This window comes from Pinus tabuliformis, chromosome J, assembly GCF_031772625.1.
Source record: "Pinus tabuliformis cultivar Carrire ecotype Pingquan chromosome J, CPIR1, whole genome shotgun sequence".
NCBI lineage: Eukaryota > Viridiplantae > Streptophyta > Pinopsida > Pinales > Pinaceae > Pinus > Pinus tabuliformis.
In genome coordinates, this window is record NC_142295.1 from 672,273,322 (window position 1) to 672,284,693 (window position 11,372).

Sequence of the window (11,372 nt, forward strand, 5' to 3'; positions counted from 1 at the left end):
CATAGCTTTTATTGATAAACAAGAAAAGATCCAGAAGGAGTTACAACCAGTTGTTCCGACCCAGCATCAACCTCCTAGCAAAGAAGCCCCTCCTCACCTCAAACAAAGCTTATATCACCCAACAATCTGATGTTTGTCTCTAGAAACCAACAACAATTCCTTACAATATGCAAAATTCCAGCCTCAGGATCTCTGGGATGAGGGATCCATATATAGATATCTGTAAGGGGGATGAGTCAGCTTGTGATTTGATTAGTGTCTTCTCTCTGACAGTTCTTGCTTCCACTTGGAGACTGAGGGCCTCTTACTCATCCTTGGTCGAATTCAGTGAGGCAAGTGTCACAGGAGAAGATTCTGGAAGCTTCCATTACCTCTCCACCTCACGGAATGACACTGCCATTTGTCATTTCTCGCCCATCACACCCCACAGAAGGGACTTTTGAAATGCAACGCACCCTCACAGTGTATTTGGGTGAGATGCAACGCACCTAGCCAGTGGAGCAGCTGCAATGATCCTGTTTTGACCAATTTTGAGTAGTTTTTCGTGGAGAACTTCTGGGAGAAGCTGTAATCTGTTGGCCTTGTTCCTTTAGGGGTTAGAACAACACTTTTAGGGACTTAGGAGCCCTTGTTTTATGGATATTTCATTGTTGGGGTTGTGGGGCACAAAAATGTCTATAACACCAAGTGCGTCTGGAGAAATCATCAATGAAAGTTAAGAAATACTTATAGCCAGAGAATGAAACAACTGGAAGTGGACCACATAAATCACTGTGCACAAGCTATAAAGGGGTTGAGACATGCCAAGAGGCACATTTTTCAAAACTATCCCGATGATTTTTTCCGAGTACACATCTGGAACAAACACCATCTCTGCAAGATACCATAGGAAGACCTGTCACCATATTTTCCTTACGTAGATTTTGAAGGGAGTGATATTTTAAGTGACCAAATCGCTCATGCTAAAGTTTTTTCACTTCATCATTATGAGCAACAAAAACCGAGGGAAGAGTTGATGACCCAAAGTTGTTAAACTTATACCACATTGTAGAATCATTAGCAATGCCAGTAGCTAAAATCTATCTAGGATCTCTTAGGTCCTTAATTACAACATCATGAGGTGAAAATTCAACAGTTTTACCTTCACCTGAATGAGTTATCTGATATATAGATAGAAGGTTGCAGGATAAGGTTGGAACACATAATACATCATTAAATTGACCATTGTCTAGATGAATAGTTCAAGTCCCTATAATACTAAGAGATCTATCATCACCAACATATATATTTTTGGTGTTACAATCATTTAAATAAGAAAACATGGCTTTGTTTTTTTTCCGTGATAAGAAGCTCCAGAATCAATGAGCCACTCATGAGAATGAGAAGAAGAAGATACATTTAGTGCATAACCAGACCGAGATGCTTGGAAACTACATGAAGAAAGTGTTATTCTTGAAGATGAAGTTGAATTTGAAGAGTGTTCCAAATGGATGTTATGCTTCTTCATTGTTGCTTCCAAGGCTTCCATCTTCTTAAATCATTTGGATTCTAAGTGGCCATCTCGATTACAAAAGTTGCAATGTCTATCAGTGTTCTTCCCTTTGTTTTTATTTGTCTTATCATTTTTTTGAATTGATTTTTCATTTTGAGACTGAAAGTGCTTAGGACCCTTAGTTGGTTTAGGACCATTCTTTTTAGGATGCTGCTTCTTAGGATTCTTTGAACTTGGTCTAGTGTAGAGTTAGGTAAAGTGTGTTTCTTTACTATGTACTTTTGTAACTTACAATATGACGGTCACGATATGTTCTAGACATGAAGTGATCTGGCGATTCATTCTCTCCTCGGTAATACTGACACTTGATTCGTGTCTTAACACCTGATTGGTCCATGATCTCTATTTAAAGAGCATGGAGGGTCATTTGTAAGGTGACCATTCATGAGAGAAGCTTATGTAAATTTTCTTTCTTTTACATTAATAAATTGTCTGAAGTGGCCGCGTTGGCTCAAGCTATGGACTGTTTCCCTCTTTGAGGGTTTTAACCACGTCAAGAATATTAGTGTATCGATCCTCTGTTTGTGAGCAGTTTCCTTTGGTGTTCTATCTGAGGAACTTACCCTGTAAATTCCTACATGATATCGGAGCTATTAGAGGGCCACATCCATTAGTGATCCAAATCCTAAGCCGGTACAATTGCACCAAACTGTCGTTTCCTAGATCAACTGTTTCTTACTACTTTCAGGCCGAGAGGATCACTCTATTGTGTTAGGAGCATCTGTTCTAGTGAGGGACCCCTTTCGTTTCATAGGAAAAGGTTTCCAGTAGCCCTAGCTATGCCATTTTTAAGATATTAAGGTATACAATCTTTATATGCAATTTTAGTTATTTATGTCTCTATTTATTTCGGTTTATTTATCTCTTTGTTTTTATTACCAAATCTATACCTTTCATTTCTATGTATTCTCTTTTCCCCGTGACTTTGTGTGATCTGGGCAAATCAGAAATAGAAAGGAAGGATTTTTCTCATGCGTATGCTCCTTTCCGCCACGCCTTAGTGTGATCTCAGAAAATCAAAAACATGGAGGAAAATATTTAATTTCCGACGAAAGCTAACTTCTAGCCATAAGGCTTGGTTTTTTTGGCATGTCTGTGTTGGGCTGTGTGGTTTTTTTGTTTTGTAGGCAAAAAAGGGTTTTTTCAAGTAAGCACGCACCCCAAAGCTTCAGTGACTAAAAAAAAAAACGCCCTCCTCTTTTCCAAAAATTACTAACCTTTTAAACTAGCTCACTTCGTCCAAAGTTACTTTATGAGAATAGAGGTCTTGGGTTCAAGTTTTTCTTTTTGTTGAGTTACTTTTTCAAAAAGCACATGTAACTTATGCTTTAAAGTTACTTTATGTAAAAGTGTTCTCACCCATTATAAAAAGTGAGTCACTTATAATTCTAAAGTCTCTTTATCTTTTATTTAAGTTACAATTTAGTGGGTAGCTCATAAAGTACCATTGTAAAAGTGACTTTCACTTATTTATAAAAGTGTGTCACATTTTTTTTTAAATTGAGTTAATAGATTATGTTTGGAAAGAGGGGGTATTTTATTTTAAATATAACATTATCATTCACTTCCGCACATTCACGTACTTCCTTAGCATCTTCAACAACTTTTCTTCAAAAGGCCATAACTTCTTCACCCATAAGACGTTTTCAGAGCCATTTTTTTTTAATCAGCCTAATTTTTCGAGATATTTCCTTTGGAACACTTAGTTTCAACATCTATAGCTTCATTTTCTATTAAAATGGAAATTTCATGCCAAGTTATTCTTAATAGCACCAACTACTTCCAATGGGTGTCCTACATGGAGGATCTACTTAAAAGTAAAGGTCTTTGTAGAATAGCCTCAGGCCAATAGTCTAAAAATAAAGATGAAGATAAGCAAGACAAATGGGAAAATATGCAAGATCAAGCATGTGGGTTGATAGGGATGTCTATTTCTCCAGACCTTAGATTCCATATCGCAAAACTTGATACCCCTGATGAAGCAATGAAACCACTCAATAAAGTTTTTGGAATTAAAAATGAATTTAGAGCCCAGCAACTCGAGAATGAGTTGATTATGTTGGACCCCAATAATTTTTCTTCCATTGAATATTTTTTGTCCAAATTCAAGACCCTTAGACTTCTCTTGGAAGGTTTTAAGGTTAAGAAAGAAGATGGCAGCCTTATCTATTCCATTCTTACTAAGTTGGGACCAAGCTACTCTGTGTTTATTTCCACCTTCCATTTTACTAGAGAAGCTTTTATTTCTCAAGGACAAGACTACAAGCCCCCCTATCTTGATGTCTTTTATGGTTCTTTAATAAGAGAACAAGAAAAACTCTTGTATCTTGGTCTTCTTAATCTTGGAAACTCTTCTAAGAAAGCCTTAGCCGCCCAGTAGCAACCAAGTTCAAAGATCCTAAGAAGAAACATCCTAAAAAGAATGGTCCTAAACCAACCAAGGGTCCTAAGCACTTTCAGTCTCAAAATGAAAAATCAATTCAACAAAATAATAAGACAAATAAAAACAAAGGGAAGAAGACTGATAGACATTGCAACTTTCGTAACCGAGATGATGACTTAGAATCCAAATGCTTTAAGAAGATGGAAGCATTTGAAGTAGCAATGAAGAAGCATAACATCCATTTGGAGCACTCTTCAACTTCAACTTCATGTTCAGGAATAGCACTTTTTTCATGTGGTTGTCAAGCATCTCAGTCTGGTTATGCACTAAATGTATCTTCTTATTCTTATTCTCATGAGTGGCTCATTGATTCTGGAGATTCTTATCACATGGCTAAAAACAAAGCCATTTTTTCTTCTTTAAATGATTGTAACACCAAAAATATATATGTTGGTGATGATAGATCTCTTAGTGTTGTAAGGGGTGGAACTATTCATCTAGACTGTTAGAGTCGGTCTAGTCAGCCCTCCGTCAGAGATCAAAGCTCTTTGTGCATTTCGATTTTAGGTGTCCCGCTCCATCCACTCAGCTGCATTTCACTAGGGACATGCCATGATCTGATGGAGATAGTCATGCTGGTCATTTTCCCTCATCTCTAGCCCCTGTTGGTTCAGGTCTTGGTCCATAATCACTAAATTTCATGATAATCAAGGTCTGGTCATATTACATGACAAAGTCATTTTTATTATTGGGTCTAGGAAATCATCAATGTGGTCTTTGAAAAACATGTCCAGAACAAGCCCTGCAGGCCAGAGGGAGACCTTATATAGCTGCAGTTTAGAAAGCTTCATAATCACCTGAAGAGACATCGACTCTTCTTCAAAACTCTGTTTTGAAGAAAAGTCAAACAAGGTCAACTATGACAAAATTTTCCAAAAAATTTCTAGTTGACATTTTCAGATGCAGTCACGGATTTCAAAGCCAGAGGCCCAGTCACACAGTCCTGTTATAGACATTTTTGTGCCTTACAGCTCCAAGCATGAAATGTCCATAAACCAAGGGCTCCTAAGTCCCTAAAAGTGTTGTTCTAACCCCTAAAGGAACAAGGTCAACAAATTACAGCTTCTCCCAGAAGTTCTCCACCAGAAACTGCTCAGAATAAGTCAAAACAGGATCATTTCAGCTGCTCCACTGGCTAAGTGCGTTGCATAGCACCTAAACACACTAGCTAAGTGCGTTGCAACGCACCTAAATGCACTATGAGGGCGCGTTGGACGAGAAATGACAAATGGCAGTGTCATTCCGCGAGGTGGAGAGGCAATGGAAGCTTCCAAAATCTTCTCCTATGACACTTGCCTCACTGAATTCGACCAAGGATGAGTAAGAGGCCTTCAGTATCCAAGTGGAAGCAAGAACTGACAGAGAGAAGACACTAATCAAATCACAAGCTGACTCATCCTCCTTGCATACATCTATATATGGATCCCTCATCCTAGAGATCCAGAGGCTGGAATTTTGCACATTGTAAGGAATTGTTGTTGGTTTTGAGACAAACATCAGAGTATTGGGTGATCTATGCTTTGTTGGAGGTGAAGAGGGGCTTCTTTGCTGGGAGGTTGATGTTGGGTCAGGAACCATCGGTTGTAACTCCTCCTAGATCTATTCTTGTTTATCAATAAAAACTATTTGAGTTTTTCCTCCATGCTTTTGTATCATTGATGCTTGTTACATTTGTATGGTTAACTTAAATCTGATCCTAAGTTGTTTATGAATATAGATCCATGTCTTTGTATAGTTTTCTTCTTCTGTGATCTTACAGGTACTTGGTGAAGCTGGGCAAGTAAGGGAGCAGGTAGCTGGAAGCTGTCAAAGAAGAGAGGGATTGGATCAAAGGATTAGCGCAAGACACAGGTCGGTTCTTTCTATCCCTCTCTATCTATAGTTCATAAAGGAAATACAAAAGTAGTTTTCTCTGTTTGTTTCTAAGGCAGCTGTCACACCTTAGTGGGATAGAGCAGTTCTAAATAGACACTTTTCCCGGTAACAAAATGGCGACTCCGCTGGGGAGAATGTCTAATTAGTTTGTTTGTGTATCTCTTTGTTGTTTGTTTCATAAACTTATAAGTAACATTCGAACTGCATTTGCCATAACAAATGAAAAGTAGACATCTGTTGCTTTAATCCATTCACTGGATTTGTTTATGATTTGAACAGCTGATTCACAAACGATCTGATTGCCCTTGTGATAGCTCTTAGACCCTCCTTAGATCTACCCCTGATTGTGCATTACTGATTGCTTTTACTCGGCCAAAAAACCAAAGACTGAACTGCAAACTATGACCCAGAACCCGGACAGATTCTCGTTTCTGGCCCAGCGCAGGTACTGTTAAGAGATCCTGCATTTCAACGCACTTCCCGAAAGGGCAACCTGCGCTGCAATGCAGTTTCTCTGTGTTACAGGTGCGCTGATCAGACTAGCCCTGTGCAGCTGAGGTTTTTGTGCTTCATTCTTTCCAGTTCTGTCTCTGAATTTTGCTGCCTGTGATCAGTATATGTCTGTTTAAAACCCCTTTTCCTTGCTGTTATTCCGCCTCCTTTGTACAAAAGAACTGTAGATGTTTTTGTGTGTTTGTTGAGTTGTTTACAGTTTTCCATTGCAAAAGTAGAATAGTCGTATTGTCGTCCTTTGATTTAGATCTGTCGCAAGTGTCGATTTCGATCATAGGAGAAAGTTTGATTGTTGTTGATGGTTGATTATACTTTTACTATTGCCTTTGGTCTGAATTTGTGATTTCCTAGTGTCAAAACGAGTATTCACTTCAAAATCGTAAAGTGTCGTAATCGTCTTTATCTTTTGATTTCGAAAAGAAGCTTGTTTATGTTTGTCGCTTGAAAGAAAATTCAGATTTGTACATCAACTTTCTTTTTAGCATCAATACTAAGAAAGTCGAAAACAAATACATGCATGTGCATTTGCATATAGACAGTCTGTTTGGCTTGATTTATGAAAGTGCATTTACAGTGTGCTCTTTGCTCTTTGTGAAAAGATTGTGTCTTTCTTTTCCTCTAGTAGCTAGGATTTTCATTGCATAAAAGAGATAAAAGTTTGTTTATCATCTTTAGATTGCATTTTAGGAATTACATCTACATCTCGTGGTGAACCCAAAAGGCAAACTTCATAAGCAAGATCAACTTAAAATAAATTCAATGAATCTAACAACGCTTTGGAACTTAACGCACAACATTTAGAGGTCTAGGCTAGAGATGTATTCCGGCGTCGTAAAGCCTGGTAACCGTTGTCCTCACTGATGGTTGGGTGATTCCTCCACTTTGAGACGATAAGTGCCAGTACGGACTTGTGCTCCCACGTACCGTCGAGTATATTTTGGGAGACCCCTATAGGCTTAAATCCTTTATCCATAGGAAGCCGTGTCTGCCGCCCTATCGATCGCAATGCACTGAACACAGCATTCGGGAAGATTGACTGCTGTACCGTAAAAAGTATTCTGCAGTTTTGCGATTGGTTTGGTACTCCCTCTACCTAGACCTCCAGAGCAGTCCCTTTCATTCCTTTTCAGACTCCTTAACGGAAAAGGTCCATCTGAGCACTTGTCACTTCAGGCTCATTAAAAATCGAAGGAGACTAGAGTCATCTTTTGTTTTTTCTCGACTCTTAAAAACTGAAAAAACAAGTTGTGTCAAAGCGTATAAAAATTTATTTTAAACGGAATATTCATTACCCTTTCCTATGTTGATCTTGGGTTGAGAAAATGGAGTCTACCAACCAAAGAATTCCCCTTGGAGGAAATCCTAGTCCCTTCTCCTCTTGGGGAGATGTTGGTGCGCCCCATATGGCCACATTGTCGCTTCCAGGGCTGACAATTGGTTTGCCTGTATGGCTCTTCTCAACCTCTGTCGTTCAGAACACCACTATTCCTGAATAATCGAATCAGCAATTAGACGAGTCCAGAGTTTCCCACCAACCTTCTACTTCCTCTAATTCTTCCTCTCCTCCTTCCTCTTCGCTTGATGGGGCTGGTAAAGCCAAAAGTCAAGTTCCTAAGGAGAAGAAGGAAAAGAAGAAGAAAGAGAAGAAGAAGAAGGAGCCAAAGGCGAATGGGGGAAAACGAGTGTCGTCTAACGAAAATCCACACACTGCACCGACCAGGCCTAAATCGTCATGTGTCATTTGCAAAGGAGACCACTTTCACAGAGATTGTCCTTGCATCCCTCGGATATTAAGGGACTGGTCTCCTCGTTTGCACAACCTGGTGTCGTCAACCTCTGATGATCATGTTGAAAGCACATCGTCAACTAGTGAAATTGAAGCCCCAGGACAAAAAGGGAAATGTAGGTTTCCTTGTAAACTGTGCGAAGGCGATCATGTCGTCCACCGTTGTCCCTTCTTAGACGAAGCTAAAAGAGTTTTGGATGATCGTCCGGTTTCACCGTTACGACTTCCTCCTGGATATGAAAAACTCTTGCCGAGTCCGTCACTAGTTGAAAATTCGGCTGGCCCGCTCAGGTGGTCGGCTGAAGCACCTATCATTGAAGATAAACCATCTGGATCCATACCTGACGAAAGTCAAAAGGTCGAGGCAGCAGTTGACCTGGTCTTGCCTTCAGAGGTTTCATCTTCAGATGATACAATCACTAAAGAGAACAAGGATGACACCGTCCAAATTCTTTTCATAAGCACATACTCCAACAAACATGGGGGAAATTTACCCATTCCTTTACCACAGGAAGGAAGTTCGTTAGAGTCGTACCCGGCCGTCTATTCGGTCCCACCTCCAAGCAACCTAGTTGTCTCCTTCGACTGGAATCAACTAGGCAGACCCCGTTTACCAGCAAGCATACCATTCTGAATTATCGTTCAAATATATAGAATGGTTATGGCTGGTACCATCATAGATGAGGGGGCTTCTGTGAGTATCCTTTCCTTGACTGCTTGGAAAGCGCTTGGTTCACCATCGCTTTTGCCTGAGATGAGAAATCTGACAGGCTTTGATAAAGGAACCAGTTGACCTTTAGGGATCCTTCCCGATGTGCCCATAACATTGAGAGGGAAAACCGTTCACATGAACGTAAGGGTAGTTCAAGGACCCCTAGATTACAATCTACTCCTTGGACGAGACTATATTTATTGCATGAGAGCCATTGTCTCATCACTCTTTAGAGTGATGTGTTTTCCGCACGAAGGAAGAGTGGTCAAGCTCGTGGACCAGCTTTCATTTCCCGGATCACGCATAGCAAATAGTCATATACCATCCCTAAATGGTCTTTTCACGCAAGAAATGTCTCAATCTCCAGTCCGTCCTCTCGATGAGCGCGAGTAATTTGGAGGGATATGACTGAAACCCAGGGGGCATGCATCCTGGTCTGCTTCGGCAGGAAAACTTTGGGTAAAGGGTAGGTTTCTGCGAGAGAATATGACTAGTCTATACCCCCGTCCGTGATTGGAAGAGGGGGTTATTCTAGAACAAGGTCCTCTTGTCAAAGTTATGTCAGGGATGGTCTCACTATATCATCCGTTCACCTTTGTTTATTTCGGTAGACATTGCCAAAGAAGTGTTTTGTTTGCGCTGTAAACAGAACAATCTTTGGGTAACCTGTAAGAGGTAGGCCTCTCTCGGTAAAACAAATGTTTTGGCGGATAGAAGTAGAGGTAACCTTGAAACTCTGTTTTATACCTGGGGGCATGCAAACCTTTTGGAGTGCAAGCAAAGAACGACTATTTATTTTTTAAAATTTTTAGGACCTCTAACCCTTTAAACTCGTAGGATTGGTCGTTTCCTAACTTGCATAAAGAAAGGATGTGGGGAAAAACTCTAAAAATTGTAGTTTTATATGAGACATTCTTATCATACGACTGGATTAATCGAGCAGTGTTACGGCAAGGTTCAAGCTCGTTAAAAAATAAACCCGCATCGAGCAAATGTTTCCACCCGCATTTAAGCTTGTTAAAAAATGAACTATTCCCCGGTAAATAACCACCGTGAATGAAGTACTTCAGCCATTAAAGCCTTGGTCGTGTTTGCACCGTCACCTCCACTTTTTCATTGGCTGATCATTCACCTCCATTTGATTGTTTACCCATTTTGAGGAACGGCTGCGAAGAGTGATTTCACTAGCCATCCTTGTGACACTGCCGTGATTGGAAAATTCCAAACCTTACCTGGAATCAGCTGCTACCCGTTTTATCACTCGTTCCTCAAAAGACGAGTCTCCTTTAAGCTCTTTTCAACTAACTCGTAAAATATGAAAAGATTGCCGAGCCATTGGCCTCTCCAGCTCGTTAAAGGGACAAGAAGTGCTATCCCTCATCTAGATTTTAATCTTTTTAGACCTGAGGGATTATTGCACAAAAAGATCGAGCGCTTGTTTTGTTCGGCTCGTTAAAACTATCGAAAATTCATCCCTTCTATATTTTTTTATACTTTTTCGGACTTAAGGGACTAGATGACGAAAAAGGAATTTTGGAGTTACCTTTACGTACCTTTTCAGACTCTCTAAAATTGAAAAGGACCGAGTTATCTTTGTCGTTAAACTCGTTAAAAAGATTAATAGCGACAAACTTGTCTTTAGACGAGAACGAGTTTCACTATCGCTAGGCTCGTTAAAACATAGCGATGGGTTTGCCCGAAGGGAAATTTATAGAACAAGCATATGTTATCCTCCTCAAGCTTGACAAAAATAAAGAGGTACTGGTCAGCAATGACTGGGGAAAAATTGGGAAGAAAACTCAAAGAATCTTTATTGGTAGCAAGTCGCTCTTGAACATGACACTTCCACTCCGTGTCCGAGTCGGGTTGGGTTGTTTCATTCACCGGTCACATCGCCATGGTCACATCATACCATCCACATTTGGGGTTAATGCTACCAATCCATCACATCTGTGTCGCCGACATGTTCAAGAGAAGTCATCCAGAGAAGTCACCTGTGTCCCACCCACTACCATACATTATACTCCATTCTTTCATGACCGCCACCCTGAACCGTATATCATCAGATCGTTTTCACCTCCATCAAAATCATTTGCTCCGTTCCATGTCATTGATGTGGGATTCATTAAGGCCCTCCTATGACGGATCACTTCTTGTCGACATCAGCTCATTATCCAAGAAGTTGGTCTAGGAACACCCCATTCAGTACTTTGAAGCTTGCATGCCTCAATGGCAAGTTTCTCACTTCCAGCGACAGGTTTACATCAATGACCTTCGACCGAAAGATTTTGCGTGGTGTTCGACGCCAAGTCCTTTATTCACACCACGTGAATTGTACTGCAGTACCTTGAGGATCATTATCATTATCGGTGATTCCTCTCGCACTTGTTAACAGTTTACATCATTGACTGGTAATCAAGCGATGTCTTTCCATGTTCGACTTCAAAACATTTCTCACATGGATCGACTTGTACTTCGAGTGAAGATCGGA